Here is a 16051-nt window from a genome sequence, read left to right as displayed (position 1 = left end):
GTGGAGCTTACAATCTGGTTCGAGTCAGGGCGGGGGACGAATGGCAGACAGCTTTTGGCACCCAATATGGACATTTTGAGTATACGGTCATGCCGTTCGGGTTGACCAATGCCCCAGCTGTCTTCCAACATTTTATGAACGATATCTTTCGGGACCTTTTGGATCAGTTTGTCGTCATCTACCTGGACGACATCTTGATCTACTCTACGTCTCGGAAGGATCATTAACAGCACTTGCGTCAGGTCTTGCAGCGCCTTCGAAAGCATCGCTTGTTTGCCAAGCTGGAGAAGTGTCAGTTCTGGCAGACCACCATCGAGTTCCTGGGGCACCGTATATCCCCTGAAGGAATTGCGATGGAGCCAGGCAAGGTGGAGGCATTACGAAGTTGGCAATCTCCTCGACGGATGAAAGACGTTCAGAGACTCCTCGGGTTTGCCAACTACTACCGGTCCTTCATCCCCGGCTTTGCTTTCTTGACCGCGCCCCTCACTCGGCTCCTGCAAAAGAAAGTGCCGTTTCACTGGGGGTCCACGGAGCAACAAGCGTTCGTGGCCTTGAAGCGCGCTTTTACAAAGGAGCCGATCTTGAAACACCCTGATCCCCATCGCCCCTTTGTAGTCGAGGCAGATGCGTCCGACATCGCGGTGGGGGCGGTGTTATTGTAGGCTCACGCCCCTGATGGCACCCTTTTCCCTTGCGCCTATTACTCTCGGAAACTCAATCCTTCCGAGCGCAATTATACCATCTGGGAGAAGGAGTTGCTGGCTATCAAGGCGGCGTTCGAAGCCTGGCGACATCACCTGGAGGGGGCCAGGCATCAAGTCGAAGTCCGGACAGACCATCAGAATCTGGAGTTTTTGACAACAGCGCAAAAGCTCAATCAGCGCCAGATCCGGTGGTCTCTGTTTTTTGCCCGGTTCCACTTCAAGGTCACGTATATCCCCAGTGCCTTGAACCAGAGGGCGGATGCCCTATCTAGAAAGCCGGAGTACTCAGACCCTGCTGACTCACTGCCCCCCCCCCGGACGGTCCTACCCGTCGAGTCCTTCGCTGCAATCCAGGAACCCGTGGATTTACGGTCGTTGATACGGAATGCGCAGCGAAACGACGAGTGGGTGGAACAACGGCGGGCAGAGGTAGGGCCGACATCCCCGTGGACCTTTGACGAGAAACTTTGAGGTATCGGGATCGGCTCTACGTGCCTGCAGGACCGCTCCGTGTATTGGTTCTCTCCCAATGTCATGACACTCCGGCAGCGGAACACTTTGGCCTGTTCAAAACTTTGCACCTGGTTTCCCGTATGTTTTGGTGGCCTCGCCTGCGACACGACGTGCAGACGTACGTCACGTCATGTGTGCAGTGTCGACAGGCCAAATCAGCGACGGGAGCTCCTCCAGGCTTGCTACAGCCATTGCCGACCCCGGACAGACCCTGGGGAGCCGTGTCCATGGACTTCTTGACGGAACTGCCTCCGTCGTCCGGTTTCACTACGGTCCTAGTGGTGGTGGACATGCTCACCAAGATGACGCATTTCATCCCCTGCCGGAGATTGCCGACAGCCCACGCCACCGCCCGCATGTTCATCCAGCACGTGTTCCGGCTGCACGGCCTACCTGATTGGGTCATCTCCGATCGTGGTACACAATTCACGGCCCAGTTCTGGAAAGGGCTGATGGCCGCTCTTGACGTTCAAGTTTGTCTGTCCTCGGCGCACCATCCCGAAACCAATGGAGGGACGGAGAAGGTGATTGGGATTCTGGAACAATATCTGCGCTGCTTCGTGAACCAGCAGCAGAACAATTGGGCGGAGTACCTTGCCGCGGCGGAGTTTGCGTTCAACAACTCGCAGCACTCCTCCACACGGACAACGCCTTTCATGGCAAACGTCGGGTACCACCCTCATTTTTTCCCTCTCACCCCCTTGGACTCTCCGGTCCCTGCAGTGCAGGATTTCCTCTCTGAGCTTCAGGCGGTTCACCAGATGGTGCGCCTCTACTTGAATCAGGCGAAGGAGGATTACAAGCGGGTGGCGGACAGGTCTCGCCGTGCGGTGCCGGAATTGGCCGTGGGTGATCACATGTGGTTGTCCACACGGCATCTTCCGTCCCACCGGCCTACGAGGAAGTTGGACCACCGGTATCTGGGGCCGTTCCCTGTGGAGGCCGTTATCAATCCGGTGGCCTATCGCCTGACCCTCCCGCGCTCGATGCGAGTACACCCAGTGTTCCATCGCTCGCTCCTGATCCCTGAGCGGTCGGATTGTCCTCTCCGACGTCCCTCTTCGCCCCTGCCGTCGTCGCCTGAGGTGCACGCACAGCCATCGCACAGAGTGACCCGGATCCGTGACTCAAGATGGCTCAAGGGTCGGTTCCAGTATTTGGTCGACTGGGCGGACGAGGACTCGGATGGTGGGACCTGGACCGATGCGACGGCTGTGCATGCTCCAGCTTTGGTGCGGGCCTATCATGGACGTTTTCCCTCCCGACCACATTCCGAGCGTCAGGCCCGGGGGAAGGGCCCTGCGGTGAGGGACAGTGTTGTGGCCCAGCCGGTGCCGGTGCCGCTGCCACCAGACTCCGACAGCGAGGTGTCCTCTGAGTCGGCTCAAGAGGAGGTGGGGGACCCTGGACAGGGTTCCAACGCTGAGCAGGGCGCAGAGAGGCTGGTTGGCCACCAGGGGGCGCCTGAGGCATGGAGCAGTGGTGAAAGCCAAAGGAAGGGGGCTCCTGATGTCATGCCTTGGAGCAGTGGGGAGGAGTCACAGGACAGTGAGTCAGACAGCAGTGAGCTATTAGATGCTCGTTACCGACGTGCTACCTGGCGTAAGGAGCAATTGAGCAATTACCGGAGGTAATGGCTCTCAGCTGCTGATCATTAGACTCCTCTCCAGACTATAAAGGGACTGCTTGTGGACACACCCTTTGCAGGAATCAACTGATCATTGGAGTTGGAGAAGCTCAGATCTGTGTCGTACTTTGGCAGGCTGGATTGCTGCTAAAGATTTTACCTGGATTACTGTCAATCTGTTCCCTGGACGTTGGCTGCTAAGGTGATTATCTGGAGCTTGGTAGCTGGATTGCTGCCAAGGGGTGTCGCCGTAGCTGGATTGCTGCCCAGAGTGCTATCTTGACCTTGGCAGGCTGGATTGCTGCCAAGGTGGAATCTGTATGTCAATAAACATCTTTGAAGAGACTTTGTGTCGGAGTGTCTTGGTATACAATAGGAGGGGGTCAGAACACTTGCCATTTGTAGAATCTGTATTCTAAGTGTTTTCTTGATAAGTCTTATATGGACTTCTCTTGACAACTTGTTATTCATTGCATATCTTATAAAGATTCGAAACCTTCTATCTGTTCCTTTCATCAGCTTGACTTTTGTTATTGCTGGTGCTTCTGCCAAAATTATTCTCATTGTTTCTGCCAAATTTTTTCCCCTTTCTTCATCTATATTTTGACATCTGAGATAGAGTTCCAGTTCATCGATCTCTCCTTTCCGTATTTTGCACTTATAATTTCCCTCCACTCTCGATTTGTTGTCAGTGTCAACAATTTTCTTATCACTTTCATATGTCTCTGGTTTTTTTAACTCTGTCCTCAAATTTCATCGTTGTTTTATAAGTATTTTCAACTCTTTCCTCCGTACTTTCTGCATTTTGATCTATAATTTCAAGTCTCTTCTCAATTCTCTCTGTGATTATTAAGACTTTTTGAATTTGTAGCATAATTCTTTGCAATGTTAATCCCTTTTCTTCTTCATATTGGGCCATTTTTCCAGGTTATAAACACTGTCACTAAAACACCCAATGCTTTTGCTAGGTTTCAAACAAATTCAGTAAGGTTTTTCAGGTCAAAGCTTTCTCTTTCCTTCAAAGAAACACCTGTATAAACAAGATGTTTTCCACTGACCCTTTCAGTAAACAAAGCCAATAGCTTTGTATTATCAGATGTTGCCAAGCCTCTAGCCTCTAGATGGCAGTGTTATATCCTTTCCCTCTGGTTTTGCCTCTCTTTCTAAGCTCTGAACTCCGGAAGAGAAGAAAAAAAATGTTTAAAGATTATGATCCGGCCAAGCCTTGCAAGGAAAGAAACATTTAATCCACAAATACAAAAAATGGAAAAAGTATAAAGGAAGATGGAGGGAAAAAGACCAGTCTAGTTTAAAAGTAAGAGGCATTTGTAAAAAGTCCATCCAGAGAAAACAAACAAAATTAAAGTGAAAAAGATAACACGATACTTTTAAACCAGGGTTAATTCGCCGCTTGCTTCCTTCTGTCTTCAATTTTATTCTAACGCTAAGTCTTTTAGGTTTTCTCTTCTCTAATAATAAGGATTTTTCTCACCATTTTGACACATTGTCTCTCCTCTTCTGCTTCCGTTTCAGGGGACTGTCCCAACCTTCTGCAGCCATTTTGACTGCTTCTCTTGTAGCCGGCAAAAAGACCTTTCTCCTGGATCAATCAGGGACTTTGCGATGTCTCTGAGATCAGCAGGACATGCTCTTCTCTATCACCATTCCTTCAGAATGGTTTAGATCCAAAAAGGATGGTCCAGCAACAGAGATATCAACAACAATCCTAGAGCCCCAAGACTGCATGTTGTGTCATAGCGACGTCAAGCCCTGCCCCAGGCAAATGGATAGTTCTGAAATACAGTCCAGAAAAAATTACTTTTAAAAAAATACCACCTGTTATGAGCTGAATAAACCAAGCAATGGGATCGCTTCCACATCATTCTCTACTCACTGATGTAATAAGCGCAGAGCACTTACAAAAAAAATAATGCACATGTTATACAGACAGATTTAAGGTCTTTTGATTTCAATTGCAGGAGATTTAAGGAAGATATCAGGAGGATTTAAAATGCTTAATTCTCTTTCTCCCCCCCCCACCTTCAAATTATAGCTTGAACGAATGTTCCTCATGTCATTAAGGCGTTTCTTTAAGCCATCTTTAAATTGTGCACTTATTTTTTAATTTACTCTATTGGGTGGGTGGGGGAAATAGATGGGAATACTATTAGTGCTCAGGTTTTTTTTTTAATGCTACATTTCTTCTTAGCCCTCCAGCCAAGTCTGAATTCCCCCATCAGGCTAAAGAGATGACATTCCTGAGCAAGACAAATGATGAAAACTCTCTGCCACCATCTAATGAAAGGACTCCCTCTCTTTCCCCCTGGAGTGCTGAGATCCACATATAATTAGCTCTTGACACTTTATGAATATGGCCTTCACTAATTCTCTACTGCTCCAGAGATTTCTCACCCAGCATTTATTATCATCATCGTAAATTTGCAGAGAGCCATGGCTAGAGTGGAACTTATTATCGTTTCAGCTACTTCCTTTTTTCTGATTTTCAGTCTTCTTTGAAGACCTTTCTTCTTTATTCATTCAACTGCCCCTTCACTTAGTTTATGATCAAGTGAAACTACTGAAGGATCTGGGTGGATAAGAATGACAATCCGAAAAGCGCTTACTGGATTCACTCTCTCTGTGAAGCCTGAAGCAAGCAGATGCTTTTTTTGTACAAGAATATGAACAGTGGTAGCGGCGGCTATATTAAAAATCGGTTAATTGACCTGGCACTCTCTTCATGATCATGTTAATTGTAACTAGACAAGAGAAGGTAAAGTAGCTAAAAACCGTGGACCAACGTTTCAGCTTCAGTGAATCGGTCATTTGATTTGGAGAACTTTATCTCATAAGTGTTCAAAATATGGACAAATGGTTTAATCGGATTGCACGTTCTTAATTACAAAGGGTCCTATAAGTAGAGTCAATGGAGGATCCAACTCTTCCCCCCCATCTGGAATCCTCAAAACTATTATTCCCACATATCCATGTCCCAAAGACCCATGTACACCATTCTGGATAGGATTAGTTGAACTCACATGGAACAATGGCAGAAGACTAGTAATGGTTTGTAAATGTAGAGTTGTATGTTTTGTCCCACGGAGAGAGAGAGAGATGCTCCCACCTGCATCTTCACCTAAAGCCTTACCTAAGACTACTTCTTTACCTAGATCCTATTTCTTCGACTTCAAAGGACTTCCCTGTTGCCGTGCCAAAGACTATTCCTGCCAAGACCTATACAGATAGAACTGTCTCACCATGATATTGTTATGCCTGAAGAATTCGGGTCTGTGTAGGCAAGTGTGTATTGCTCCTTTGGACAAATCTATGATTATCTCACCTAGAAATAGCAGTGCTGAAAACAACTTTATTTCAGGCAGGAAAAGTATCCTCTTGGCACACAGGATGGGTACAAAATGCTCTGCATATGGTTGTTGTTGACAGGTTTCCGTGTTCCTCATGTTCATCTGCAAGTTACAAGAGACATCTTGTGGTTTTCTATAGGTATTACAGTGAGTTGAATTGATTTATCAGTCTACACACATACACATACTCGCACACATATTGTTACATAGCAAATCTGAGCTATAAAGGTAGATTAGGGGGGGTATAGATTATATATCATCATCATCATATACGATAGATAGATAGATAGATAGATAGATAGATAGATAGAAGTTAGATAGATAGATAGATAGATAGATAGATAGATAGATAGATAGAAGTTAGATAGATAGATAGATAGATCGATAGAAGATAGATAGAAAGATAAATAGATAGTAGATAGATAGATAGATAGATAGATAGATAGATAGATAGATAGATAGATAGATAGATAGATAGATAGGAATCACATACCTATATCAAAAGTCTATGTGTTGGTATTTGGGATTTGGAGGGGGGGAGGAGGAACACATTACAGGTTTTTATGGCTATTTTATTATCGTGAATTTCCTAATGATAGCTTTATTTACAGGTAGATAAAGAAAAATGTTGCAATATTTACAGTTGATAAAAGCAAGAATTATGGCCGTCCAACTAATTTTTGCAGGCAATCCATAGCTATTATGTTCATTTCAGAATATCTGGATTTAAGAATCCTGACCCAAACCAACCACACCCAGATGTACAAAAAAAATCATGTGAAATCTAAAGGTGAAAAGAAAAAAAGGAAATGTGATGTTAAAATGTTTCCACACGCCCACACAAAGTTCTTTCTTACATTTAAATGGATTACTAACGTGGAAGAATTGGAACTGGGTATGTTTAGCTTAAGAGAAAGAAGGACTAGGGGAGACATGATAGCAGTGTTCCAATATCTCAGGGGTTGCCACAAAGAAGAGGGAGTTAAACTATTCTCCAAGGCACCTGAGGGTAGAACAAGAAGCAATGGGTAGAAACTAATCAAGGAGAGAAGCAACTTAGAACTGAGGAGAAATTTCCTGACAGTTAGAACAATTGATCAGTGGAACAGCTTGCCTCCAGAAGTTGTGACTGCCCCAACACTGGAAGTCTTTAAGAAGATGTTGGATAGCCATCTGTCTGAAACGGTATAGGGTTTCCTGCCTAGGCAGGGGGTTGGACTAGAAGACCTCCAAGGTCCCTTCCAACTCTACTACTGTACTGTATTATTGTAAGACACACTAGTGCAACAGAGTTTAAGAATTTTTTAACCTGTTCATCAACTTGTGGTGATCCAGTATGTGAAGATGTGTAGATGTTCCTTAAAATCCTTGCAGCAGGCATAAACACCTGAGGGTTTTTTTGTTTTGTTTTTTGAAATATTAATTCAGATGCACTCCAGTTGAACTTTGTCATTTTACTTTTATTGGTTTTGAAAATAGGAGCAGACTGTAAATGAGTGGTATTAAAATCAGCCACATAAATTTTGCATTATGGACAAGAGACCCAAACAAAAGTCAGTGAAAAAGTTCACCCCGTTTATTCATAATAAAAACAAAATTTAGAATTTCCAGAGTCAAGAAGAGTGGATAGGCATGCTAGGGGGAAAAAGGACCTTTCCAGATTTTCTACTTACAAACATTTCACTCCTGACCTGATGGTTTTAGAAAAGAATTCAAGTGCCATTCTTGTGGTATTTTTGTATAGCTTTCAATTTCCAACTACAGTACTTGCTTTAGTAACTTGTTTAGGTATCATTTAGCTTGCTTTTCATTAAGTGGGCATTGTAGTGTGCGTTGCGCACACTACAAAAATAATTGGGGGGGGGGACTTCAAATGCTCTTGCTGCAAATCAGCCTGATATTTTTTCCATGTAAGATTCCGAAAAGGGAAACATTTCTTTTCAAGCTTGTGTGGAAACCTGTTAAAGAAGGACTAGGGGAGATGTGATGGCAGTATTCCAATATGTCAGGGGCTGCCACAAACAAGAGGTATTCTCCAAAACACTTGAGGGTAGGACAAGAAGCAGTGGGTGGAAACTAATCAAGGAGAGAAGCAACTGAGGAAAAAATTCCTGACATTTAGAACAATTAACCAGTGAAACAACTTGCCTCTGGAAGTTGTGAATGCTCCAATACTGGAAGTTTTTAAGAAGATCTTGGATAACCATTTGTCTAAAATGGTGTAGGGTTTCCTGCCTAAGCAGTGGGTTGGGCTAGAAGACCTCCAAGGTTCCTTCCAATTCTTTTATTATAATATTATATTGAGTTGGGGGGGGGCTCTAATAAAATCAGAGAGAGAAGTTATAACTGCAGCTGCAGTTTTGAAACTTTTTGAAGGTATACTTATAGAAAACATTAGAATATGTTAGCAAAGTACATATTGGAGTTTCTTCTTCTACTCTTGATGTCATCTAACGGTCACTTAGAAATTTGTAGCTCTTCCTAAAGCTGAGGTATCCAATTTTATCAGTCAGGGCCAGATTTGGTCTTTTAAAATTCCATTCGAAGTCTGTTCCCTGTGCAGTTATTAACTTTTCCTTTCCATGGCATAAAAAATAACATTGCAGCAAAGCTTTTGGTAGGGGTTCTTCAAAGATTTTGAGACTAATCATGGCCTTGAACCCTGCTGTTCTACATCGGTCAGTTGTGGAGAATAACCATTTTTGTTTTGAACAGTGTTTGGTCCCTATTCATAGAGTCTACAAAGTGCTTTTTTTAATCTCATCTATATCCCACTTTCATTGTACAATTCAAGGTAGCATAGATAATGCTAATCATCAGGGGTGGGTTCCGGCAGCCACTACTGCCAGTTTGCTCATGGGCGCACCGCACATACTTGATCCGTGCTGTGCGCACATGCACAGTACAATCAAAAGTGTTCTGTGCATGTGCAGAAGAAAAAACAAGATGGCAGCCTAAGGCGCTGCCCGGAAAACCTGTTTGGGGGCGTGGCAGGTCTGGGTTGCTACTGCTTCCAGCAATCCAGGTCGCCAAATCACTACCAGTTCGGCTGAACCAGTCCAGGCTGGTAAGAACCCACATCTGCTATTCATCCACAACAATAGGCATAGGAGGTGGGTTGGGCTGAGAAAGAAAGTCTGGCCCAAAATCACCCAGCCGTCTCCATGCCTCAGAAGGCCTAGAACTCACAAGTTCCTGATCCAGCACCTTAACCACTACACCAAGCTACGTCCAGATTTATTGATGAGTAATAACTAACAAGCATTGAGGAGATGCATTGTCTATGGCAGGGGTGTCCAAACTTGGCAACTTTAAGACTTGTGGACTTCAACTCCCAGAATTCCCCAGCCAGCCATGCTGGCTGGGGAATTCTGGGAGTTGAAGTCCACAAGTCTTAAAGTTGCCAAGTTTGGACACCCCTGGTCTATGGAGTATAGCTGTTGAAAACAGGCATGTGAAGAAATCATTTTTGCATTCTTTCTTTTAAAATCCTCAATACAGGTAGCCTTCCAGTTACATTTGGGGACCAATCAGAGTTACAACGGCACTGAAAATAATGACTTCTGACCATTTTTCATCCTTACGACGATTGCAGCCTCCTCATGGTCACATGATCAAATTTGGCAACTGACTTGGCAACTGAAAGTTGCAATGTCCCGGGGTCATCTGATCACTTTCTGACAAGCAAAGTCAATGGGGAAAGCCAGATTCATTTAACAACCGTATTGCTATCTTAACAACTGCAGTGATTCACTTAACTGTGGCAGGAAAAATTGTAAAATGGGGCAGAACTCACTTAACAACTGTTTTGCTTAGAAACAGAAATGTTGAGTTGAATTGTGGTCATAAATTGAGGACCATCTTTGGGTCCTCAAGTCATTGGGTGTTTTTCTCAAAAAAATTGTTTAGCATTCTTAATACAACTTATAGGTGCTTAATATCGTTATTTAAAAGAAGGAAGGAAGGAAGGGAGGGAGGGAGGGAGGGAGGGAGGGAGGGAGGGAGACAGGCTTTATTTTCTTCAGGCACTGAAGTTCTGGCTAAGAATGTGTAACTAACAAAGCAATCCTGCAAACATCTGTTCTTAAGACTCACTGAGCTCAGTTGTAATTACTCTCAGGTTAATTTGTATAGGATTGCAAATTAAAGGTACTACGTCAATGTCAGTGAGTCCTTAAAATCATTAATATATTACTTTTTAATTCATTAATCACTTGATGATTTTTAAAATTGGATATAATGATATCATTTGGGGTGAAATTATGTCAGTGCTAATAACATGTTTGTACGTTTCTAGCTAAGGCAATTTTAAAAATATGTTTACAGCAATATGTAATTATAACTAAGCTTAAGTGATTTAGTTGAAAACTGCTATTATATTACTTAAACAGTCGTAAAATATGAGTTACATTAGAATGCTGTCTTAGTGTAAAGTGAAAAAAAAAAGTTGGAGTCTCAGTATCAAACTGGATGATTGAGAATCTGCATAGACTCTCAGTACCAAAATGCATAAGATCTTACAATCTCTCTACTATAAAAGTCTGCTTACCTGCTCTTCAAATTTCACAATGTTGAGATAAACCAGAATATACGTATATGGATCATATATAAAATTGAATTGCAAGAATATAATAGGTTTGCCCAAGCATAACCTTGTAATGATTGGATTTAAAGACACGTCTATCCTTTGTTCAAACAGGGCTTTTTAAATTAAATCTTTCAGTTGATTTAATATAGTGCTCTCCTATCTTGTGGGTGGCAGGGACCAGGTCCATGAAGAGATGTTTTTCAGCAGACCACACCAGATGGGTGTAGTTTTGTGCCCTGCCTGCATCCCACAGATGTGTGGATGGGGCTTTGCTTATTTGTGCAACCCAGTTTCTGGTGTGTCATAGACTGCCAGTCTGCAGACCAGGAGTTGGGGACCCCTAATTTAATAGACATAGGAGAAAAGTTGTAGTAGCTGGCCGAAAAACCAGGGGTGACTGCTACAGGTTCGCCTAGGTTCGGGAGAACCCATAGCTAACGTTATGGCTGTTTGGAGAACTTCCAAATCCCACTCCTGGCTGGCCCCTGCCATCTCACCCTGCCCCTCCCATTCCACTCCTCCCAGGAGTCTCCCTGCAGCCCATTTTGGATGCCAGGTAGCTGGAGGGCCTGCACAGAGGCTCCGAGAGGGGGAAAAACAGGCCTCCCAGAAGTTCTGGAAGTCCAGAAACTGGCCCATATCTGGCTTCCAGAGGGTCTCAGAGCTGGGGGAAGCAGTTTTTGCCCTCCTGGAGGCTCGAGAAAAGCCTCTGGAGACTGGGGAAGGCAAAAATCACCCCCTCCCCACCAGGATACAGGAAGCCAACTAGGCCACGCCCACCATGGGCATGCTCACTAAGCAACCAAGCAGAGAATCCATTGTTGAAATCTTTGAAGCCCATCCCTGAAAAAAATCCCAAGAGGAGTCTGGTAGCACTTTTTCCAACTAACAAATTTTATGAAAAAAGATTGCGTTTTCATGAGCTCTTCTAAGTGCCACACAGGTAGTCCTCAACTTACAACCATAATGGAGCCTGCCCATCATAAATGGTGATAGTTGTAAAGTTTTATGACCTTGTTTACAGGAATTGTTCAAGAAATGTCAAAATGTTATTGTGACAAAATCTTTGAGGCAGCCTGACTCAACTATGGCAGAATTGGTGTCCTCTAAACAACGTATCATTTCTGCTATTCTCCATTCAAGTCTGCCAACAATGAGCAGACATCTCAGGTTGACTCAGCTTTCCGTTCTTCTGAGGTTAGTAAAATGAGGACCCAGATTGTTGGGGGCAATAGGCTGACTCTTTAAAATCGCTTAGAGAGGGCTGTAAAGCACTGTGAAGTGGTATATAAGTCTAAGTCTATTGCTATATCTTGACAATTCTCCACTACAGATAGTCTTCGACTTATCACAGGTTGCTAAGCGACTGGTTGAAGTTACAACAGACCTCCACCCAAAAAGGTACTTATGATCCAGTTCTGAAATTCTGAAGATGCCCTCCCCATGGTCATATGACTGCATTTTGGGTGCTTGGCAACTAGCCCACATTTATGGTTGATTAAAGTGTCCCATGGTCCCATGAACACAATGAATGACGTTTTCACCAAAACCCAGTGTTTACAATTGCTTCAGACAAACAAACAAAAGGTTATAAAATCAGGTTGGTCACATGATAATCTACTTTAGAATTGTTGAGTGTTATAACCATGATGGGCAGGCTCTATTATGATTGTAAATCAAGAACTGTATTACCTATGGTCATTTAAAAAAAAAACCAAATTGAATCTGGAATAAGTTTGAATCTTCTCCCTGACAATCTCAAATCTCACTTCATTTAAACTGAATCTTGTTCTGTTTTAATCTCAGATTTAAATAATACAGTGATTAATAGATAGGCTATTTTTTTGTTAAACAGGACATTCTTCTATATGTTTATGTGGAAGTAGATTTCACTAAGTCAATGAGATACTTCTAAATCAAGTTGTTTATGGATTGTACGGAATATAATGAGGTTTTTTAACAACATGTTTAGGTATGAAGCAGGAGGTTAAATTTTATAAAAAGGTTGTTTTGAGTTAATCTACAACTTCTAAACAGATGGCAAAATACCAACCAAATACTATATGAATGGTATATCCAGAGGGTGCTTTCTTTTACATAATGGTGAGATAAATATTGGGAAGATGTCGAGGGTAGCTTTTACCAAAAGCATAAGGTTAAGGAAAAACAAGCAAAATCTGAACTATAAGAAATGCAACGCTTTCTTTACTGACAGGATCATGGGCAAAGACGAGCTCTTAAAACTTTGTTACTGGGATATTAGAGCTGTTAGTTTTGTATCATTGATGTTGATTATATAAACAGTTATTTTGCTGTTGTTGTGATTTGATCCTACAACAAGAGAGGGCTGATTTGTTTAAAAGAAATAATTGATCAGCGCAAGTTTATTTCATCAGGTTTAAGTTACAATTCTATACATCCATAAACTGGGTAATAAATTCCATTGTCTGGATTCCAGAGAATATACAATAGCTTTATTAAGAGCTCACACATCAATATTCTGCCTGTGATAAGGTAACTCTATAAATTCCCCATACTGCTAGGGAAGGCACTCAGATCTTCTGTCAGAATAATGCAGCTCACCACTTTAAGAAGTCTTGTATCTTTTTTTTTCTTGGAAGAAAATGTTTAATTTCATGGGCCTTACTTTTCTGTTAACATGCATTGGACTGGATTGCAAGGGTGCAATCCCATACCCATTTACCTGAGAAAAATGCTACATTTCATACCTGAGATTGGCTTCCGGATAGTAAAAACAAGAACATATTAAGTTGTATGCCGCCTGACACTCCACATGCAATGAGATAGCTGCTGTTCCCGAACATGGGCCGCACAACTGAGGACTGTTAGATATTAACATATATCGGGGAAAGTCTTCCCTCTGGTCCGCTCCTACAGCGGGAAACAGGTATCCCTCTGATTGGTCGAGGGGCGTACCCAATCCCTATAAAAGGGGAACCCTCCGACTACCGAACAAGCTGGATCACTACTATCACTAATAAAGAGCTATTAAGTCACTTCGTGTCCGCAGTCTGTCTCTCGTTACCCAGATCTAACATTGGCGACGAGGATGGGATTGAGAGACAGATAGGACGAAGAACGCTACTCCAGAATCTCCGGATTTGATCCAGCCCAGGAATTCGGCAGCAATTCCGACAGCCATCTCAGATCACCACAGCGCGGCAAATTCAAACTGAGAAGATGGCGATGCATGCTCCCCCCGCTCCTTTCGACCCAGAAAACGACGAATGGGAAGCTTTCATGATTCGTTTCGAGTGTTTCCTCGAAGCAAACGAATACACGGGGATCACCGATGCGAGGAAGAAAAACATCTTCCTCGGCTACTGCGGAAAGGAAGTCTTCAATACGGCCAGAGACCTCACTGCGCCTACTCCAATACAGGCAGTATCGTGGACGACGTTGCAACAAACTCTGCAAACTCATTACGCGCCAAAACCTTCCCGCCATGTCTGCCGCAAGGAATTCAACATGAGGACTCAGAAGGCGGGAGAATCAATCAATCAATATGTTGCAGCCCTACGAAAAGCAGCAGCTCACTGCGAATACAGAGATTTGGAAGAGCACATCTTAGAGCGGCTCATCTGTGGGGTAAGAGACATTTCGTTGCAAAAGAAGATGTTGGCAAACCCGAATTTAACCCTACAGGCAGCGTTAAACGAAGCAAGAGCGTCAGAATCAGCGGAGAAATCAGCGGTGACCATACAACGAGGGGCCAGCGCATACCAGCCAGCACCGAGACAAACCAGAGTTCACTATGAGGACACAAGCCCCGACTACGAGAATCCCGAGTTCGAGGACAGTCACCTAATGCAGAGCAGTCACTTGAGGCCTGGGGGGAGACCCGGATCCCGTTTGCCGCCCTGCGCAAGCTGCGGAGGGAATCACCCCAGGTCTACTTGCAGGTTCAGGAACGTTGTTTGTTCGCACTGCAAAAAACTTGGGCACATCGCACGAGTGTGCCGGAGCGGAGTCCCTGCCTCACGGCAGCCACCCATGTACCGCCAACAGAAGCCCAACCCAGGGGCTTGGCGAAACCAAAAAGGGCGCCCAGAGAGAAATCCACAAGTGTTTACCCAGAGAGAAAATTTCCAAAGAGCTGAACGAGCGTATTCCCAGAGAGATTACTCACAAGAAAGTGAGCGAGCGTATCCCCAGAGAGAATACACACAAAGAGCTGAAAGAGCGTTCTATCAAGACGCTCAACGAGAGTATTTTCAGGATGTTGACGGTGAGATAGAGTTGACCCAGAGAGAGGAGTTGCGAACGTATCTCACCACAATACATCAGGTCCGCCCTAAGCGGCCAAAAAGGCTGAGAGTCACAGTCCTCTTGGAGGGCTCACCCTGCGAGCTAGAAGTTGACACAGGATCAACCCTGACGATCATTTCATGGGCATCCATGAAGCAGGCTATCCCTAGCCTCAGAAAGAGCCAACTACACGCCCCAGACGTCCTGCTACGAGACTACCAGGGGAACCAAGTCCCCATCGTGGGCCAAGGCACATTCCACATCCGTTTCAAGGACATCGAAGCCCAGCTGCCCGTGACCATCGCCAGCGCGCCATTGCAGAACCTTCTGGGGCTTGATTGGTTTGAAGCCCTGGGGTTAGAAGTCACCGGGATCAACGCCGTAAGAAACAGCAGCGCTGAACAGATTTTTAAGGAATTCGAGGACGTGTTCAGCCCCGGTCTTGGTAAGTATGTGGGTAAACCAATATCATTCAATTTAGACCCCAAAGTGGCGCCAATCCGACTTAAACCAAGACGAGTGCCTTTTGCACTCCGCCCTAAAATAGACAAAGAGATAGATAAGTTAGTGGAGCAAGGAATCCTTGAGCCGGTAGATCACGCGCGCTGGGAAACGCCCATCGTGACCCCAGTCAAGCCAGACGGATCAGTCCGCATCTGCGCGGACTATAAGTGTACAATTAATGTCGCGCTACAACAGAGCGCATATCCTGTGCCAGTAGTACAGCACTTATTGCACTCGTTGGGACCAGGAAAGGTATTTGCAAAGTTAGACATGGCACAAGCTTACCAGCAACTGCCAGTTGATAGCGCCACAGCGGAGGCCCAAACTATAGTGACGCATAGAGGAGCATTCAAATGCAACCGGCTACAATTTGGCGTAAGCATTGCCCCAGGACTGTTCCAGAGCGTCATGGAACGACTGTTGCAAGGGATACCGGGAGTCGTCCCCTATTTTGACGACATCTTGGTGTCAGCTACAA

The sequence above is a fragment of the Natrix helvetica genome (genome assembly GCF_964273705.1).
Source record: "Natrix helvetica genome assembly, chromosome: 1".
NCBI lineage: Eukaryota > Metazoa > Chordata > Lepidosauria > Squamata > Natricidae > Natrix > Natrix helvetica.
This window is presented reverse-complemented; position numbering follows the sequence as displayed.